Here is a 21,506-nt window from a genome sequence, read left to right on the forward strand (position 1 = left end):
GTCGTGACGTGACTATCATTAATGTAATGAATGCTATTCATCGAATAATTACCTACTACATTTAATTATTACTCTATTAAATGAATCATGTGACAATGAACTCATTAGGAATTTGGGGCACCACAGGAAGAGTTTATTCAATGAGTTAGCTTTTCCCGAATTAACGCAAGAACATATTGATTTCATACCAGTCATCAAATAATCATTTTCTCATATCAATCTCATTCTGAATGTCGTTGACTTCATGAATCTGCACATACCCTAACCTGAATCTAATCTAGATGAATCTAGTTCAAAAACGAGTTAAAAACAAGTTTATTTACTAACTAACGAAATAATCACACAGAAATACATAAACACACACACATAGGATATTGATTACTAACGTAATGCAATGAAAACAGTCCCTAGTGGACTAACCCGATATGATGGCTTGTTACACAATGGAAAGGTGTGGGGAAAGATAAAGAGCGAGAGAGACAAAGACTTATCGTACATACATTTGGAAACGACGCTTACTGTAAATAGGAATATTTAGCACCCTAACAACTGCTCATTCGCATTAGAAATGCTACATATATTTACGCGTAGATGTCTTTCTCTGTCGTCTCTCTGTTGAAACCACTCGATCCGTCTATGGGAAGTAGTTCGATGTAAGTCTCTCAATGCAAGTCTCTGGCAAGTCTCACCATGAGATCATGTCGCCGACAGAGATGGTCGCCTCACTTTTCGTTCTTAGGAAACTATGCAGTATTTCGTTTTTTTATGTATTATTTCTTACACTGTTACCCCAGGAAATCTTAAGTCTTATTACATACAGCCAGCAAGAAATATTGGATATAAGAGCAACGTCAACTTACCAACATTACGACCAGGAATACAACTTTCCCGAAGTGGATCCTCTGTTTGGACCACCACCAGGTTATATAAATCAAAAAGTGTGACCTTAATGAACCTCTATAGGATGACTGGAAACAGTCGCTTTTTGGTAAACTCTGTTCCATTCTATGCAATTACACATGCTGCCCTGTTCATTAGTCTCTTCATTCACAGGACAATTGATAATATTGTCAAACATCAGGCTATTGTTAATGTAACATTGTCTTTAGGCTTTGTCTCTACTATTATAGGCCTATGTGTGACATTTTGTTTCGATATAGTTTAGGTTTCGATGTGCCATTGCCAGATGTCAGACAACTGTCGGGTGAAGGCAGGGGTAAAAAAGGACATGTCCACGTAAATCTGCTTATAACACAAACTCTATGATATCGAAATGCAAACAACGTCAGTGTGTAAATTAAAAATGGACTTATTTAGAAAAGGTCGAGGACGGAGGGAGACGACTTTAAAAAATGGAACAGATGTTGTCATTTTAAATTCCTATGACGTCAAAATTAGGGTTTAACATATTTTTAAAAACTTTTATTGAACCTTTATTTAACTAGGCAAGTCAGTTAAGAACAAATTCTCATTTACAATGACGGCCTACCACGGCCCAGCTTGGACAATGCTGGGCCAATTGTGCGCCACCCTATGGGACTCCCAATCACAGCCAGATGTGTTACAGGGTGATCAAATTCAGATAGTACATACGGAGAGTTTGCCGTTTCTAAAAGGATGTTTTTGACTGTTTTTGTAGCCTTCCCACTGGGCAAACCATGCCATTTCCACATGGAGAATTTGTAAATATTTGCTACATATGTTGATCAATGAGATTCCAACCTATTTTCCACTCAAAAAGACAGCCAAAAGTTAGTTGAATTCCCAGTTCTTTCAACCAACTAAAAGCTCAACCAAATTTCAATGGAAAATGTATGTCTGTTTTTTAGTTTAGTTTTCACCTAAATGTGTGATCACTGCACTTTCAACCATTTAAAAGCCCAACGAAGTTCAAATAGGAATACGTCAGATATTTTGTCTATTTATACAACAGCTTAATGTATTATCACTGCGCTTCATCTAATAGCACAACCAAATGACCTGGATTGCTGTTCAGATTACATTAAAGAACATTGCTGTTTGAAATTCTGTGCAGATTATTGTAGCGATTGTGAAGATTTCCACAGACCTGCGACCCTGAACACGCACCCTTTCTATGATTACATAAGAAGACATTCGTTGTTACAGTAACCTCAAAATTTGGACATGGATGTGTTACTAATTTTAAGGTTAAATAAATACTGTTACGTTAGTTTGTAAGATATCCTTAACATTAAGCTCTATATTGCCTTACAAAAGTGATATTGAATTGTGTTTGGTTGACAACGCAACCAAATATCAACATTTAAAGTAGATGTATCTACTGCTTGGACAGCTCCACCTGTGGCACTGTGTATAGCTTTAAATCCAGTTTTTCTACAAATTAACAATTGATATGTTGGATTCACAATAAAATGTCCACTGGCTTAATCCTTTTCTTTTATCTGTTTAACTTTCAGATTTGGTTGAGATGGAGACGTGAATCCAACATATCATTTGATAACTTGTGAAAAAGTTAATAGACAATTGCAAAAGTGATATTAAATTGTGTTTGGTTGTCAACAAAATCACATATCAACATTTGAAGGAGCTGTTACTTCTGCTTGGACAGCTCCATCTGTGCCACTGAGTCTTGCTTTTAATCCAGTTTGTCTACAAATTAATAATGTATATATTGGATTCACATCTCCATTTCAACCAAAACTCTAAGTTAAAGAACAGGACTAAGTCAAACCAAATCAAACTCTAAAATAAATAAATACAGTTTGATTTGATTTAATCCTATTCTTTGGTTGAGATGGAGATGTGAATCCGACATATTTATTATTAACTTGTAGATTCCATTTGGAATAAACAAAAGCTTGAAACCCTAGGCCTATATGTATCATCTATTTTTAGTTGAATCATGGACTGAATTTAAACAATAGTGTTAATAAAGGAATTCTATCAACACACCTCCTGTACTACACTCGCAACACAGACCCTGGATCATTGCTACTCTCCCTTCTAGTACGGCTACAAGGCCCTCCCTCGCCCTCCCTTTGGCAAATCAGATTATACCTTCATTCTGCTCCTCCCCACCTATAGGCAGAAACTTAAACAGGATGCTTCAAGATTGTTTTAATCACATTTTAATGTTCTGGGTCCCCTCTGAGAATAGTATTGATGTAGATACTGACTCAGTGGCTGGGTTCATCAGGAAGTGGATAGAGGATGTTGTTCCCACTGTGACGATTAGAACTTATCCAAACCAAAAACTGTGGATAGATGGCAGTATTCATACAAATGATAGTCTGATAGTTGGAACCACCTCATTTAACCATCGCAAGGTGACTGGAAGTGTGCAAACAGCTATGACCTCAGCAAGGACACCAAAGAGGCAAAACGACAGTACTCAGACACGAGACATATGGGACTCCAGAGAATCACGGATTATAAAGACTTCCTGTTTCACTGTGGTATTATGAGGTGACACACAGGCTAAAGTCCCTTAATCCTCCATCAAAATGGGAAAGGTCAGAGAACACACAAATGAAGACACAAAATGTTGTTGACCTTCACAAATCAGGCAATGGCTATAGAAAGATAGCTACACGCCTGTAACTACCCATCTCCACTATTAGGGCAATTATTAAGAAATTGTAAACAACTGGAGCTGTGAAGAACCTGCCTGGAAGAGGAGGCAAGTGTTTCTTCCCCCCACGCACAGATGGTTCAAGTGGCAAAAGAATCTCAAAGGATCATAGTTGGAGGATTGCAGAAGTTGGTTACATCTTGGGGTCACCAAGTCTCCAAAACTACAATTAGACGCCAACTCCATGCCAACATGTTATTTGGAAGGGTAGCCATAAGAAAGACTCTGCCGTCACCAAACCACAAATGTAAGCACCTGTCATTGGAACTTGGATTGGAACCAGTTACTATGGTCTGATGGGACTAAAATATAGCTTTTTAGCAAAAAAACAATAGGTGGGTATGGTGTAAAAAGACCCATGGTCATGCTGAAAATAACCTAAACCCACTGTGAAGTATGGTGGTGGATCTGTGATGTTGTGGAGCTGTTTTACTTCCAAAGGCCTTGGGAACATTGTTAGGATAGATTGCATCATGGACTCCATCAATAACCAGGAGAGTTTAGGCCAAAACCTGTCTGCCTCTACAAGGAGGCTAAAACTGGGTCGTTGTTGGATCTTCCAGCAGGACAAAGTACCAAAGCAATACCTCCAAATCTACACTTAAAATTGTTCACTGACCATAAAATCAAGCTTTTGCAATGTCCATCCCAGGACCATGACCTAAACCCCATTGAAAACCTGTGTGTTGAGGTGAAGAGTTCACAAGCGAGGAACAAGGACTCTGAAGGATCTGGAGAGTTTCTGTATGGAGGAATGGTCTCAAATCCCTTCCTATGGATTCTCCCACCTCATCAAGAGCATCTTACAGATTACTGCACCTGTACATAGCCCACCTATAATTTGGCCCAAACAACTACCTCTTTCCCAACTGTATTTAATTAATTAATTTATTTTGCTCCTTTGCACCCCATTATTTTTATTTCTACTTTGCACATTCTTCCATTGCAAAACTACCATTCCAGTGTTTTACTTGCTATATTGTATTTACTTTGCCACCATGGCCTTTTTTGACTTTACCTCCCTTCTCACCTCATTTGCTCACATTGTATATAGACTTGTTTATACTGTATTATTGACTGTATGTTTGTTTTACTCCATGTGTAACTCTTGTGTCGTTGTATCTGTCGAACTGCTTTGCTTTATCTTGGCTAGGTCGCAATTGTAAATGAGAACTTGTTCTCAACTTGCCTACCTGATTAAATAAAGGTGAAATAAAAAAATAAAAAAACAGGAGACGACTCAGAGCTTTTATCTCGGCAAAGGGAGGGTGCACAAAGTACTAAAGGCAGAGGTGCCAATAATTGTGACATGCATGTTCTTTTCGTGGTATCCAATTGGTAGTAGTTTTGTCTCATCGCTGCAACTCCCGTACGGAATTGGGAGAGGCGAAGGTTGAGAGGCATGCGTCCTCCAAAACAAAACCCAACTTAGCCGCACTGCTTCTTGACACAACGCACAATCAACCCTGAAGCCAGCCGCACCAATGTGTCAGAGGATACACTGTACACCTGGCGACCTGGTCAGCGTGCACTGCGCCCAGCCCACCACAGGAGTCGCTAGTGTGCGATGAGACAAGGATATCCCTGCCGGCCAAACCCTCCCTAACCCGGACAACGCTGAGCCAATTGTGTGTCGCCCCATGGACCTCCTGGTCGCGGCCGGCTGCAGCAGAGCCTGGGCTCGAACCCAGAATCTCTGGTGGCACAGCCTTAGATCACTGCGCCACCTGGAAGGCGACATGCATTTTTTAAATAAAATAATTTAACTCAATTAAAGTTCAGGTTCATATGATATTTTGAGTGTAATATCAAGCTGATAAACAACAGCCTTTTTTGTTCATATTTAACTACGGTTCCAATAATTCAGCAGGGCACTGTACTGTCTTTACACACCATTATAGGTATATATATTTATATACATTATATGTATAAAGTATATATTTATATTCCGGTCTCTGACATTACTTGTGCTGATATTTCTTAATTTTTCTGGATTGTGTGTATTGTTTAAACATGTATTTATTGATAGGTACAGTTTTACTGATATATAATTGCTAACGTATGTTTACATTTAATTTGCTCTGTTGAACCTACCCTTTGGAATGACTTCGATACCAACAGTGAATCTATTAAGTAAAGATTTTTCAACAATCATTCTCAGGATAGAACATTGATTATAGTCAGTGACAAATATCAAAGGGGCTTGGTTCAAAACCCTGGATGGGAGACCGAAGGAATAGCTGTAGATAGATCAACTCTCCAGTAGGAGGTGCTGCCCAGCCTTGAGTTGTTTTCTCATAGTGAAAATTACATTGAAGATCTGATGTTGTTCCAACGGTACAAATTCACCATATTTTACATTAGTCTATGTTAAAAATTGGTTACCATGAAGACATAACCCTCAAAACAGGTTGATTACTTTGAAAAAAATCAGATGTATTTTGAACATAGATTTCACGTCCCAATACATCAACAAATTACGTTGAAACAACGTTGATATAGCTAGTTTATGCCCAGTGGGTTTGTTCATGTTTTATCCATGCCCCCATACTGCAGAATGCTCCTGAGGAAGTATATTGCTGATGGGGTTCATTTAAAAAATAAAATAATAATCCGTACACTTCTATAACATAGAGATTTGGTTTTAAAAAAAGCATTGTCCTTTGAATTTATTCTTGATCATTATTTTGGCTAATTTTGGATGCTGATTTCAAACGTATGCCTAACATCCTTCCCCAAAGGACCTTTCTATGGATTTCAGTTGAGGGAGATCCAAAACATCACAATTATATATTTTTTAACAAATTCAAATGGAATGCCCCAATATTTAAAACAGTTATTGTCTTCTCTTTTCTATTTAGTCATTCTAGCAATTTTGGGCAACTTTTCTCACTGTTTTGTTTTGCATAGCGAAAATATCACCCTTAGTGTTGGTTATAATAAACAATTATTGTTTGTTTTAGTCGCTTGAAGACAACATCATCACTTTTGTGAAGAGAGAACTGAAGAGATTCAAGAACATTTTGAGTCCAGATCGTCCAGAATGCATTGAGAATCAGGAGGATGAAGAATTCGTGGATGCCAAAGAAGTGAGGCAGGATAGCAGTGCCAGAGAGGGGGCTCTGAAGATCACACTGCAAATTCTGAGGAACATGGACCAGCAGGAGCTCGCTGACACACTGGAGAAAAGTAAGGGTTCTCTGATAGTCTTTACAATCTTTTATGCCCACACTGCAGACACTTTCATTACAGGAATCATGAGGATAATGCACTTAACTGTTTGACCAAATTATGGTTTTAGCTGTCCAAACATATGAAGTTTTGATTGAGGTGACTATGTAGAATGTGCTCTTTATACGTTTATAAGCACCCTTTAAAAAAATGTACGATCCATGATCTTGGCTGTCTAACTGATGACTGTGGTCGTTGACTTCTGATTAGCCAAAGAATCATTATAGATAAGTATAACAGAGAAATTGCGCAAAAATCAAAAAAATATAATTTTATCAGGCCCATCGGTCGCCGGTTATGTCACCATTTTCATTGTTTTATTTGATGTAAAAAATTATATATTTTTGTGTGTGTCAATTTTGACCAGCCCACCCACCAAAAAATGGTCTAGCCCATTTGGCAATTTCCAGAATTGCCAGATGGTCAATCCGCCCCTGCTTTTGATACAGGATACAGGGATGCTTTTCCTGTGTGACCTGGGGTTGCATACAGGGATGCATTTCTCTTCATTTACCGTTTTTGACAAAATCACAAAGCAAATCAAATTATTTTCACCTCACAGATCATGACATCAAATACAGACCTACTTCCTTGTCTAACCATAACGTTAAAGCTGAACAGCGATGAAACCATTTTAGGGGGGTTTGTGAGGGGGTTAATTTCATTGTGGGGGGGTTCAAGTCCGTGGGGGGTAGGTATCGTGGGGGGATATGATGTCTTACCCGGGCCAAACCCAAACAACGCTGGGCCAATTGTGCAACACCCTATGGGACTCCTATTCTCGGCCGGATGTGACACAGCCTGGATTTGAACCAAGAACTGTAGTGATGCCTCGTACACTGAGTTGCAGTGCGTTAGACCGCTGCGCCACTCAGGAGCCCAATGGAAAGTCAAACAGAGAGGTAAAACATTCAAGATCCTGATCCGAATCAGAGCCATAGGACACACCCTCCCAATCATACAACCCCAGGTCACACAGGAAATGTTGCTCATTGAAAGTTCTGACATTTCTCTTTGTAATAATGCATGGATACAATTTCGGTAGCTTAGTATCTTTAGTGCAGGCAATGAGACAATGGTCATTGAGCTCGTTAGCAAAGATTCCATTGGCTGTATACTTATTAGGTGTGTTTGTCAGAATGATATCCAAAATAGTAGATTTTTCTGGGTGTTTTAAGTTGGGGCGGGTTGGTTCAGTTGAGTTAAATTTAGCGCATTACAAATATCTTTCAGTCTATCTGATACTGGCATCAACCAATCCAGGTTAAGACTACCCAATATGAATAATTCAGATTTAGCATAGATAGACAGCAATTCAGACAATTTGCTAAGAGCTGAGGGATAGCGACAAACTCCCACTAACGTTAGTTGGGCATTATTACCAAGGCCCACATTTAGGACAAGACATTTAAAAGTCTAGGCGTCCCGTTAGTGGGATAACTTCCGGTGAAACTGGAGGGCACGCAATTCAAATAAATAATCATAACAATTATGGATCTTAAACATTTAGGTACATATAAGTGTCTTATATTGGTTGAAGTCTTAAATTCTTATTAATCTAACTGCACTGTCCGATTTACAGGAGCTACTGCAGCGATAACATGCCATGCGATTGTTTGAGGACAGCGCCCCACATCAAAATATTTTTCCACCAGCATAGGTTTCATAAATTCACAAATAGCGATTAAATATTCACTTACTTTTCTTCCTCTGATTTGTCATCCGAAGGGTCCCAGCTATAACATGTAGTGTCGTTTTGTTATATATATATGTTGTTTCTTTATATCCCAAAAAGTCAGTTTAGTTGTCGCGATTGATATGAGTAATCCACTCGTTCAACATGCCGAGAAAGGAATCTTACAGAAAGAAGTATGTTCAATAGGAAACCGATTTTAGCAGGTTTGTCCTGTCTTCATGGCACGCCCAAACACGAACTTCCAAGACTATGTCCCTGTACTAAAAGTGATATTTCTTATTCGTTTTTGAAACCTGAAACCTTGAACATTGACTGCTGACACCCTGTGGAAGCAATAGGAATTGCATCCAGGGAGCTAATTCTCAGTATGACCTTATACTTGCTATTGTAAGAGGATGGTCTCTCAAAGAAAAACAATTCCGGTTGGTTTTTCTTTGGATTTTCTCCTATCATATCTATTGTGTTATATTCTCCTACATTATTTTAACATTTCTACAAAATTCAAAGTGTTTACTTTCCAATGGTACCAATTATATGCATATCCTGGCTTCAAGGGCCTGAGCAACAGGCAGTTTACTTTGGGCACGTCATTCAGGTGGAGATTGAGAAAAAAAGGGGCCTTCCCCTAAGAAGTTAAATTGCTTGTGGACATAGGTGGTAATACACACAGCAACATTCAAGTTGTTCTTTATGAATATGGCGACACCCCCACCTCTGCTGTCTCTGTCAAATAAATAAACATTATATCCATTTAGAGACATATCAGAGTCTGGCACATACTTTTTTTTAACCAAGTCTCAGTAATTATCAATATGTCCACTTTAATTTGAGAAGCCAGAATTCCAAAAAGATACATTTTCGAAATCAAACTTCTGACATTTACATGAATCAGTCCAAGGCCACAGCTTGCGGGATTTCAGATCAGCTGAGTTTCTAACACAAACATGCTATGTTCAGTAGGCATTGGTGTAAAGTACTAAAGTAACATACTTTAAAGTACTACTTAAGTTGTTTTTTGGGGTATCGGTACTTTACTTTACTATTTATATTTTTGACAACTTTTACTTTACTACATTCCTTAAAAAAAAAACTTTTTACTCCATACATTTTTCCCTGACACCCAAAAGTACTCGTTACATTTTGAATGCGTAGCAGCACAGGAAAATGGTCCAATTCACACACTTATCAACAGAACGTCTCTGGTCATCCCTACTGCCTCTGATCTGACGGACTCATTAAACACACCTGCTTTTCTCCATAAACGTAAACAATAATTAAATGGTGCCGTCTGGTTTGCGTAATATAAGGAATTGAAATTATTTATAATTTTACTTTTACTTTTGATACTTAAGTACATTTTAGCAATTACATTTACTTTTGATACTTAAGTATATTTACAACCAAATACTTTTAGACTTTTACTCAAGTAGTATTTTACTGGGTGACTTTTACTTGAGTCCTTTTCTATTAAGGTATCTTTACTTTTGCTCAAGTATGACAATTGGATTGATACCCCATCACTTTTTATCTACTTTTTTCATGTTAGCACTCAGCATTCAAGCCCCTCTCCTGTTTGGATGCAGGCCGTCTCTTTTTAGGAACTGCGGTCGCTCCCAAAACAAATAGAAATTGTCAATAAAATTCAACACTTTTTCAGTGATGAGTCCTGATTTTATACAAGGTACAGTACATTAATATATATACTTGTGTATTTTGCATTTTCAGGTGTTTTGGGTGAACTTGCTCTGTGTCAACATAAACTCAAATCTAACCTGAAGAAGAAGTGTGAGAGTGTGTTTGAGGGAATAGCAAAACAAGGAAACCAGATACCTCTCAATAGGATCTATACAGAGCTCTACATCACAGAGGGTGGAAGTGGAGAGATCAATAATGAACATGAGGTGAGAAAGATTGAGACAGCATACAGGAGATCAGCAAGACAAGAGACATCAAATGTAATGACATATTTCAACCCTTACCTGGACAAGACAAAGGTATCAGAACTGTGCTGACAAAGGGAGTCGCTGGCATTGGAAAAACAGTCTCTGTGCAGAAGTTCATTCTAGATTGGGCTGAAGGAAAAGAACACCAGGATGTGGAGTTAATATTCTCACTGCCTTTCAGGGAGCTAAATTTGATGAAGTCGAAAAAACGGAGTTTGATGGAACTTCTTCATCACGTTTTCACGGAAACCAAAGAATCTGGAATAACAGATTATGAAAAGTACAACGTTCTGTTTGTTTTTGATGGTCTGGATGAGTGCCGACTTCCTCTAGACTTCCAAAACAATAACAACTGCTGTGATGTCACAGAGTCAACCTCAGTGGACGTGTTGCTGACAAACCTCATCAAGGGGAATCTGCTCCCATCTGCACAACTGTGGATAACCTCCCGACCTGCAGCTGCCAATAACATCCCTCCTGAGTGTGTTGACAGGGTGACAGAGGTACGAGGGTTCAAAAACACACAGAAAGAGGAATACTTCAGGAAGAGAATCAATGATCAGAACCTGGCCAGCAAAATCATCTCACACATTAAGTCATCAAGGAGCCTCTATATCATGTGCCACATACCAGTGTTCAGTTGTATTTCAGCCACTGTTCTAGAGAGAATACTTGGTCAATCTCAAAGTGGAGAGATGCCCAAGACACTGACCCAAATGTACTCACACTTCATGGTCTTCAACAAGCTAATCAAAAACCTGAAATATTCTAAAGATGCAGAGGAAACTGAGACATCTGATGAAGAGATCATTATGAACCTGGGGAGGCTGGCCTATGAACAACTGGAAAAGGGCAATCTGATCTTCTATGAAGAAGACCTAAGAGAGTGTGGCATTGATGTCACAGAAGCTTCAGTGTACTCAGGAGTGTGTACACAGATCTTCAGAGAGGAGTGTGGGTTGTACCAGAAGAAGGTGTACTGCTTTGTACATCTGAGCATTCAGGAGTTTCTGTCAGCGTTGTATGTGTTTCTCACATTCACCAATAACAATGTTAATCTTATGGACAAACAGCAAACCACCTCCAAAGAACCTCAGGTATATAAAGATACACCTGCAACCATCCTGCACAAGAGTGCAGTGGACAAGGCCTTACAGAGTGACAATGGACACCTGGACCTGTTCCTCCGCTTCCTTCTTGGCCTCTCAATGGAGTCCAATCAGTCTCTCCTACGAGGCCTACTGACACAGACAGGAAGCTGCTCACAGACCAATGAAGAAACAGTTGAGTACATTAAAGAGAAGATCAAGGTAAATCCCTCTCCAGAGAGATGCATCAATCTGTTCCACTGTCTAAATGAGCTAAATGATCAATCTCTAGTTAAGGAGATCCATGCTTACCTGAGTTCAGGAAGCATGTCCAAACAAGAACTCTCATCTGCACAGTGGTCAGCTCTGGTCTTTGTGTTGCTGACCTCAGAAGAGGAGTTAGATGTGTTTGACCTGAGGAAATACTCTAGATCAGAGGAAGGTCTCCTGAGACTGCTGCCAGTGGTCAAAGCCTCCACAACAGCGCTGTAAGATTTTACCTCTTTTGTCGAACAGAAAACTGACTTATACCAAAAAATACTTTTATTGGCCATGGTTTTATTTATGTCAGTTTAAAAAGGAATTATATTCACTGAAGTATGCTACATGTATTAATGAGGAAGTTACACAAAACATACATTTGGCTATTTAGAAGTAACATTTACATGAACTATTCTTAATGTATACTATTATTAGCCTATAGCCACTATAACCTTGACACTAACTTTGTTTTGTTAATCTAAACATTTTCGGATCTTGTATAATTTGTCACAGTAAAACATACAGAAGAGCAAAACTTCTTATATGTTTTACATATAATTATATTTTAGGCTAAATGGGTGCAACCTGACAGAGAGATGTTGTGATGCTTTGGCTTCAGCTCTCAGCTCGAACTCCTCACACCTGAGAGAGTTGGACCTGAGTAGCAATGACCTGCAGGATTCAGGAGTGAAGCTGCTCTCTGCTGGACTGGGGAGTCCACACTGTAAACTGGAGACACTAAGGTGAGTCCCTGATAGAGGAATTCTAAATTCCTTTTATTCTTTAATTGCCAAAATCAATTAGCACTCATTTCTAATTCATTAATGAATTATAAGTTCATTAATTATGCATGAAGTAGAATGAGACCAATCTTAAAAGCCAAAGGTAACAGCGTTTATTACGAGAGAGTACTGACCCAAAATACAAAGAACATTACATTTTAAAGAAAGAAGACATAAAATGACGTCATCAGTTTCACACCCTCTCCCAGCCTTACAATGGCGTAGTATTCGGTCCTGGAGATAGTTTCACTCCCCTCATAAACTACATTCCAACCTGTCTAAAGGATATACTTTTCTCCACTAATGGAATCCAACCAAAACATTCTTATCTGTTTGAAAAACTATCTTATCCCTCCTTCTTAAACTTTCCCAGGAGACACAGACACAATTCATTTCTGCTTACATTTTCAGTAACAGTTCAACTAAAAACCCATACTTTTCAAATCATAACATAATAGTATTAGCATAAATGGTTCTAATCATTAATGTATACATAATTGATCATCTAAACTATAATTTCCTCTAACAGTCCCCTACAGGGTGTGGGAAATATTTTCAAACTGGGACATGTTTTATGATTTTTAGATGAACAGCTTCGGGCTTAACAATACGAAACTTCATCTTAGAGACCAAATGTTGAGTAATATCTGAGAGGAAAGTTTCTGCCTCATCAGGTTGTCATTCTGTGGAGTCACAGAGGAAGGTTGTGCTTCACTGGCATCAGCTCTGAGGTCAAACCCTTCACACCTGGTAGAGCTGGACCTCAGCTACAATCACCCAGGAGACTTAGGTGTGGAATCGTTGTCTGCTGAACTGGAGGATACACACTGCAAACTGGAAAAACTCAGGTATAAGGCAGCTTTTTTAGTGTTCACCATGGATAAGGTTTGATACCAGTTTGATATGTGGAGAGTTTGTTTCTCTTATGGTCTCAGAGATCTTACCATGATTGTCATGACATGTTTTCTTTCCTACAGTGTGGACAATGATGTAGAGTACTGGCTAAAATCTGGCCTGAAGAAATGTAAGTCAGTCACTTTTAAGAATAGGCCACATTTTCTATATGAAGGGCCCTATACAGTTTGAAGATTGTTCAGCTTGATGACATTGCTATATTGCTTTTTGGCAAAATTATTTCTATACAAGGCTCTGGATACCTCAAATCCTTTCTAACAACCAGTGGATAATTAAGTGACAATGCCAGATAAGCTGTGGTTTATAGAATATATTGCCACAAGTGTTGCAAACCATACCAATATATCCTATAAACCATGGCTTTGAGGGCATTATACTTTTTATACAGTGGTTACCAACACATTAAAATAATGATTTAGATATTTCCGTGAAAAACATTATTTTCATAAATGTATTCATACTATTTCATCCTTCCACGAGGATATAATAGTCCCGACACATCTGGTCATCCATTCTATTTCTGAGGTTGCTAGCCAAGCCCCACAGGTTCCCCTCTTTCTCAATGTTAGAGACCATTAATTGAATATTTAAGTAATATAAAATGCATGTGGATAAGGTTTGTTTTCCATCCATTGTGGACTACCCTGTCAAGCAGCAGACGGTTGATTTTGCCTACGTAGTTAGCTAGAAAAGGTCAGCAAGCTAGCTAGAAACTGTGTAAAGTTGCATAGACAAACATAGATTGTGAACTTCGTTTCTAGCTAACATTATCCCCCTATTCAACGTGGTTTTAACCAATCACCATCCAGGATTAGACCCACCCTTTGTATAACCACTACCTAGAGATAAAGGGTAAATACAATTAAGGTCCATTGCATATCAATATCAAATCCTTTTGGGGTAACGCCTAAGACCTTACTGTGATTGTCTTCAATAAAATGGTCAACAAGAAACATAAATAGCTTCTTAGCAAAGAACAATTTCTCAAGCAAGAATTTTGCTAGGACTGTCTGGGAGATGTCTGAGTGGGAAGGGGAAAGTGAAAACTAGCTGTTAATGGCAGAGAGGTTTGGAACTCTCTTAACTGATGTCACCAGGCATGCCAAAACTCCATCTCACTGAAAGAGACTGGAATTGCAGGTGGTGTTTTCAAACAGCTCCTACACTAAAATGGCTCGATCATCAGTTTCACAATTTCACAATATTATTCCAACCTCGTAGTGTGGAAATATAGACTGAGTGTACAAAACATTAGAAACACCTGGTCTTTCCATGATATAGACTGACTAGGTGAATCCAGATGAAAGCTATGATCCATTTATGTCCCTTGTTAAATCCACTGGGTGTCCCTAATGTTTTGTACACTCAGTATATATAAAACACAGAAAATCACGTGTTTGACTGCACTGGGCCTTTAATTGAGTTTAAAGTGAAAGAACACAGAATGAAAACTACATCTGGATTTTTTAAACCTTCCGTTTTCGACTCGACGTGTCATAAATGAATAATACACCATCTATAGGCATAATCTTTTCCTGGCAGAGAAAGCAATCCTTAAATTCTATGCATGAAATATTTTGTTTATGTTAGCTGCGGGACACAATTTTGTGAGTCTGTGTATTGCGATATTGTGCTGTATTGGGATGTATCCCTTAGTTGTGGATTATTCTGGTGGGTGGCAACGGAAAATAACCCTAACCTTGTGTCCGGCATCACCAAATACATTTGTCCCATCAACAAAGGCATATCTAGCATATCTATAATCTCTAGGAACACCATTTACCAGTCGTAAGGTTACATGTGTTCCTCGCTACCAGATAAACATTTGAATCTAGTTTTTGTCCTAACCGCACTATAGTCCTGCTGTGTAGACTAGATTACGTGGTAGAAAGTGCGTCGTAAAATGTGCATGGCCTAATGGGAGCGCACTGTCTAATTTAGCAGGCATTGGTGATGGGAAGTTCGACTCTTTTTATTGAAACAGATTTTTTAAAACTTGTTCAGTTAAAATAACGAAACTTTCGAATTATTTAATTCAGTAATGCCCAGAGCGCGCAGGACCCTCTGCCCATGAACGATTAACTAAAACCTCAAAAGAGTCATGATACTACAAGACTCTCGTTCACCATAAGTGATCTATTGGAGCTGTAATTTGTGAATGAGACTAACAAAAGTGTGCTTCAGACAATGTACGTTTGTGATGACTAAGCCTACAAATAAGAGTATTTCTTGATACCTTTGAAACGAAGTCTATTTGCGGCCACAATATGACTAGATTGTGAACGACCCTTGGCGGAATGACCTGACTGTTGCGATGGAGAGAAGCACATATCGTTTGCGAACTGCAGCAGCCCAACCAAACAATTTGTTCTCGAGTTCGAGTTTGTTGAGCAGACGCGGGCTTTGTAGACTATGTTTTGGTTGTACAAAGTTGTGTCCATCGATAACATTCAATAATCAATTAACTATACTGAACAAAAATATAAACTTAACATGTAAAGTTATGAGCCATGAGCTGAAATGAAAGATCCCAGAAATGTTTCATATGCACAAAAAGCTTATTTCTCTCAAATGTTAAGCACAAATGTGCTAACATCCCGGTTAGTGAACATTTCTCCTTTGTCAATATAATCCATCCACCTGACAGGTGTGGCATATCAAGAAGCTGATTAAACAGCATGATCATTACACAGGTGCACCTTGTCCTGGGGACAATAAAAGGCCACTTTAAAATGTGCAGTTTTGTCACACAACACAATGCCACAGATGTCTCACGTTTTGAGCCTCCTCCATAAGGGCCTCCAACGTCGTTTTAGAGAATTTGGCAGTACGTCCAACCGGCCTCACAACCGCAGACCACGTGTAACTATGCCAGCCCCAGGACCTCCACATCCATCGTCGTCACCTGCGGGATCGTCTGAGACCAGCCAACTGGACAGCTGTTGAAACTGTGGGTTTAAACAATCAAAGAATTTCTGCTGTCAGAAACCGGCTCAGGAAGCTCATCTGCTCGTCGTCCTCATCAGGGTCTTGACCTGACTGCAGTTCAGCGTAACTGACTTCAGTGGGAGAATTCTCACCTTCGATGTCCACTGCCTTGCTGGAGAAGTGTGCACTTCACAGATGAATCCCGGTTACCACTGGACCGGGCAGATGGCAGACGTGTGTATGGGGTTGTGTGGGCAAGTGGTTTGCTGATGACAACTTTGTGAACAGAGTGCCCCATGGTGGCGGTTGGGAAATGGTAAGGGCAGGCATTAGCTAGTGGGCGGCAGGTAGCCTAATGGGTGGAAGGTAGCCTAGTGGTTAGCCTAGTGGCCAATAACTGGAAGGTTGCTGGATCAAATCCCTGAGCTGACAAGGTCAAATCTGTCATTCTGCGTCTGAACAAGGCAGTTAACCAACTGTTCCCCGATAGGCTGTTATTGTAAATACGATTTGTTCTTAACTGACTTTCTTAGTTAAATAAATAAAAGCTACAGACAACAAACACAATTACATTCTATCAATGGGAATTTGAATGCACAGAGATCCTGAGGCCCATTATCGTTCCATTCATCCGCCACAATCACCTCATATTGCAGCATGATAATGCACGGCCCGATGTCGCAAGGATCTGTACGCAAATCCTGGAATCTGAAAATGTCCCAGCTCTCCTATGGCCTGCATACTCACCAGACATGTCATCCATTGAGCATGTTTGGGATGCTTTGTGTCGACGTGTACGACAGCGTGTTCCAGTTCCCGCCAATATCCAGCAACTGCACACAGCCATTGAAGAGGAGTGGGACAACATTACACAGGCCACAATCATCAGCCTGATCAACTCTTTGCAAAGAAGATGTATCACACTGCATGAGGCAAATGGTGGTCACACCAGATACTGACTGGTTTTCTGATCCATGCCCTACCTTCTTTTTTTAAGATGTCTGTAACCAATAGATGCATATCTGTATTCCCATTCATGTGAAATCCATAGATTAGGATGAATAAATAACTAATGTATTTAAGTTGAATTTATTTAAATTGACTGATTTCCTTATATGAACTGTAACTCAGTAAAATCTTAGAAATTGTTGCATGTTGCATTTATACTTTTGTTCAGTGTACAAATGATTTACAAATTAGTATGGCAAGCTTCTTATTTACTGTTGTGAATGTGAATAAATGAAAGCAGTGCATTGCATTCTGTTCGGGGTGCATTCTGTTCAAAGGAATTTAGAACTTGATCAATGCTGCTTGCTGTGTCGGGTTACCATGACAACAGTCGCAACAACAGGGTCAAAGTTGAATGTCTCTTGCTTAGTTGCCGCCAAATCAATGGCAATATAAACGGTGAATGCCGACAAGAAAGAGGTTAAGATGGAGCGGTTTGAAAAGAGTGCATTCCAACATTGGCCAATTGTTTTTACAGGCAACATACTGTGAATCCTATGTGAAATAAGTATTAGTTTGCATTAGACTTGTTCCTTATGAGCAGAAATACTTTTTGATGGGGTTCAAAGAGTTGGTGTAATGAAGGTTTATCTTGTGATATTTTTGTCTCCCTCATCAGATACATGTGAGCTGACACTGGAACCGAACACAGCACACAAACTGTTAACTCTATCCAAGGAGAACAGAAAGATTACATGGGGGAAAGAGCAGCCGTATCCTGATCACCCAGCGAGATTTGAGTGTTACCCGCAGGTTCTGTGTCGAGAGGGTCTGACTGGGCGCTGTTACTGGGAGGTAGAGTGGAGTGGGTTTGGGGCTTATATTGGAGTGGCATACAAAGGAATCTGCAGGAAAGGAACGGAAATTGATTCTATCCTAGGCCTGGACAATGCGGTGCGCTGAAGATCATTACATTGCCCGGCATAGTAATAAGACCATTACAATACCCGTTCCCTCAGTCTACTCATACAGAGTAGGGGTATATCTGGACTGGCCGGCCGGCACTCTGTCCTTCTACAGTGTCTGCTCTGGCACACTGACCCACCTGTATACATTCCACGCTACATTCACTGAGGCCCTCTACCCAGGATTTAGGATTTGGAATGGTGAATCTTCTCTTTCAATTTAGCAGATTAAATACCCAGCAAGGGTTTTTTGGGGGATTTTGAACTACAGTACCAGTCAAAAGTTTGGACACACCTACTCATTCAACGGGTTTTCTTTATTTTTACTATTTTCTACAGAATAATAGTGAAGACATCAAAACTATGAGATAACATACAGTGTATATTGTCACGTCTACTCCCTCACCTCCTCTCCGGCGCTCTAAGTCGCCAGGTTATTCATTATTACGCACACCTGCCACCATCGTTACCCACACCTGAGGCTCATGAGACTCACCTGGACTCCATCACCTTCCTGATGACCTCCCCTATATCTGTCACTCCCTTTGGTTCTTTCCCCAGATGTTATTGACTCTGTTTCTTTGTTTCATGTCTGTATGCTACTGTAAGAGTAATATATATATATATATATATATATATATATATATATATGACAATTATTTGATGGTCCGACCGCATTCTGTCCCCTATTAACACTTTTTAAACTTCTGGTGCCAGAGAGAATGACATAAGAATGTAGTCAAGACGACTAGCTTGATTGAGCCTCCACCATGTATATCTCACTGGGTCTGGGTATTTAAGCCTTCAATTATCCACTAGTTTCAAAATATCCATGACATGTGTGAATTCCTGAAGTAAATGAGGGTGATAGTTTGTAGTGTGATTTCCTTTATGGTCCATATAGGTATTTAAAACCGTATTATAATCTCCTACCATAATAATAGAGTCTTGTATTGCTTGTAGGGTTAATCAATTATTATATATATTCTAAAAGAAGCGTGGATCATCATTATTTAGACCGTAAAGGTTAATGAGCCATATCTGTTTATTAATGAGCCATATCTGTTTATTAATAAGCAATATCTGTTTATTAATGAGCCATATCTGTTTATTAATGAGCCATATCTGTTTATTAATAAGCAATATCTGTTTATTAATGAGCCATATCTGTTTATTAATGAGCCATATCTGTTTATTAATAAGCAATATCTGTTTATTAATGAGCCATATCTGTTTATTAATGAGCCATATCTGTTTATGGTCCAATAACATATTTAAAATCACCCATCTACCTTGAGGATCTGTTTGGACAATTTGCACATTCGGATAAAAATGACTGTTGATACATACCATCACCCCTTTTGAGGTTCCTTTTGTGTTTCTTTAACCCCCAGTCATTTCTCCACACAACTTAATCTAAAATTGTTGAATGAGTTTCCTGTAAATAATAGATATTATATTCCTTCTAATCAAGCCAGGTACATACTGATTGTCTTTTCTTATTATCTGCCAAGCCATTACAATTATAACTAGCTATACTTATTTCACCATTTACCATAATGATATACAAGTTTCAAATGTATTTATCATATATATGTTTGTACATTTACCATTAAAAAGTACCATAGTGATTGAGTGTCCATAAAGCTGTACCATGATATTTCCATTGGTACTAAGTAACCCTCCGATCCTGTAGAGGTTAACCAGTGTCAAGTTCTAGGCGATGGAAATCAGATCCACCCCCTTCCCCTGAAACACAAACACACTGGTCCCCCTTTGTGACCATTTTCCAAAGCATCTGTGTGCAGTCAGACCTTTGATTATTTTGTGCCACCAAGATGGAGTAGCAGTGTAGTCGTGTTTTGTTCGTCCTCTCGTGTACTTTTGTATTTTTCGTATTTTTTGTATATATATATATTTTTTTAAATCAATCGCTTTTCGATTTTTAATTCCATTATACCTTCCGGTAACCTGCCTCACCCAATGTGATACGGAATCGCTATTATTTTTAAAAACTTTAGAACACATTCAAGAACCTCCAGAAGCTAACCAGCTAATTAGCTACAAGCTATTTAGTCATTGTTAGCCACTGCTAGCGGCTTTTACCTTCTGCACAGATACCAGCCCTGTTCTTAGCCTGGATATTACTCGCCAATCTACCAGTATCGGCCTATCTCTCCACAACAATGCCGGATTCCTGCCGTAATCCCTGGGCCACTACTTCTAATCTTCCCACTAGCTTGCAGCTAGCTAGCTCACAGCTAGCTTGCACCCTCCGTGGCACCCAGTACCGAAGCTATCCCTGAGGCCCACCCCCCGGCCTACTCAGCTGTTCACCCGAACCCCACTCATACACGGCTAGAGCCCAATACTCCACCGGATCCTTGCTGTAAACTCTGGACCTTGGCACCGGATCACCGCTGCTACCGATTGGCTATAGTGGCCAACGCCACTGCCACGAAGCTAGAACCAGTTAGCCGTGAGCCAGGCACATCTCCCGGCTAGCAAACAACATTCTACAATACCTCTTTCTCCATCTGGCTTGGATTCTCTGTCGACGCGGCGCCCCGCCGCACCACCACGTCTGGTCTGCCGATGAATACTCCATCCGCTGTGCCTTCAACCGGCCTCCGTGTGAGCAGACCCCCCCCCCCCCCCCTACCACCCCGGGCTACTAACTTTAAACACCGTGTCGCCCCGTGCTAGCGTAGTGCCGGCTTCCCTGTTCGATCTACTGCTGCCCCCTGGACACTATGATCACTTGGCTACCTAGCTGATTCCTGCTGGACTGTCCATTAATCACGGTACTCCATTCTGTTTATTTATGTTTTATCTGTCGGCCCCAGCCGCGAACTCAGGCTCTGTGTGTAGTTAATCCGACCCTCTCTGCCTAGTCATCGCCATTTTACCTGCTGTTGTTGTGTTAGCTGACTAGCTGTTGTTGTCTCACCTGTTGTTTTAGCTAGCTCTCCCAATAAAGACCTGCGATTACTTTATGCCTTGCTGTATGTCTCTCTCAAATATCAATATGCCTTGTATAATGTTGTTCAGGTTGTTTTAGTTACAATGGAGCCCCTAGTTCCACTCCTCATACCTCTGATACCTCCTTTGTCACATTTCCCACAAATGCGGTGAC

General features: G+C 39.7%; 1 pseudogene; it reads left to right on the forward strand.

Annotated features, from left to right (window-relative positions):
- Positions 1 to 4,086: 4,086 nt before the first annotated feature.
- On the forward strand, positions 4,087 to 21,350 carry LOC115130047 (NACHT, LRR and PYD domains-containing protein 3-like; annotated as a pseudogene).
- Positions 21,351 to 21,506: the final 156 nt, after the last annotated feature.

Source organism: Oncorhynchus nerka, linkage group LG6, assembly GCF_034236695.1.
Source record: "Oncorhynchus nerka isolate Pitt River linkage group LG6, Oner_Uvic_2.0, whole genome shotgun sequence".
NCBI lineage: Eukaryota > Metazoa > Chordata > Actinopteri > Salmoniformes > Salmonidae > Oncorhynchus > Oncorhynchus nerka.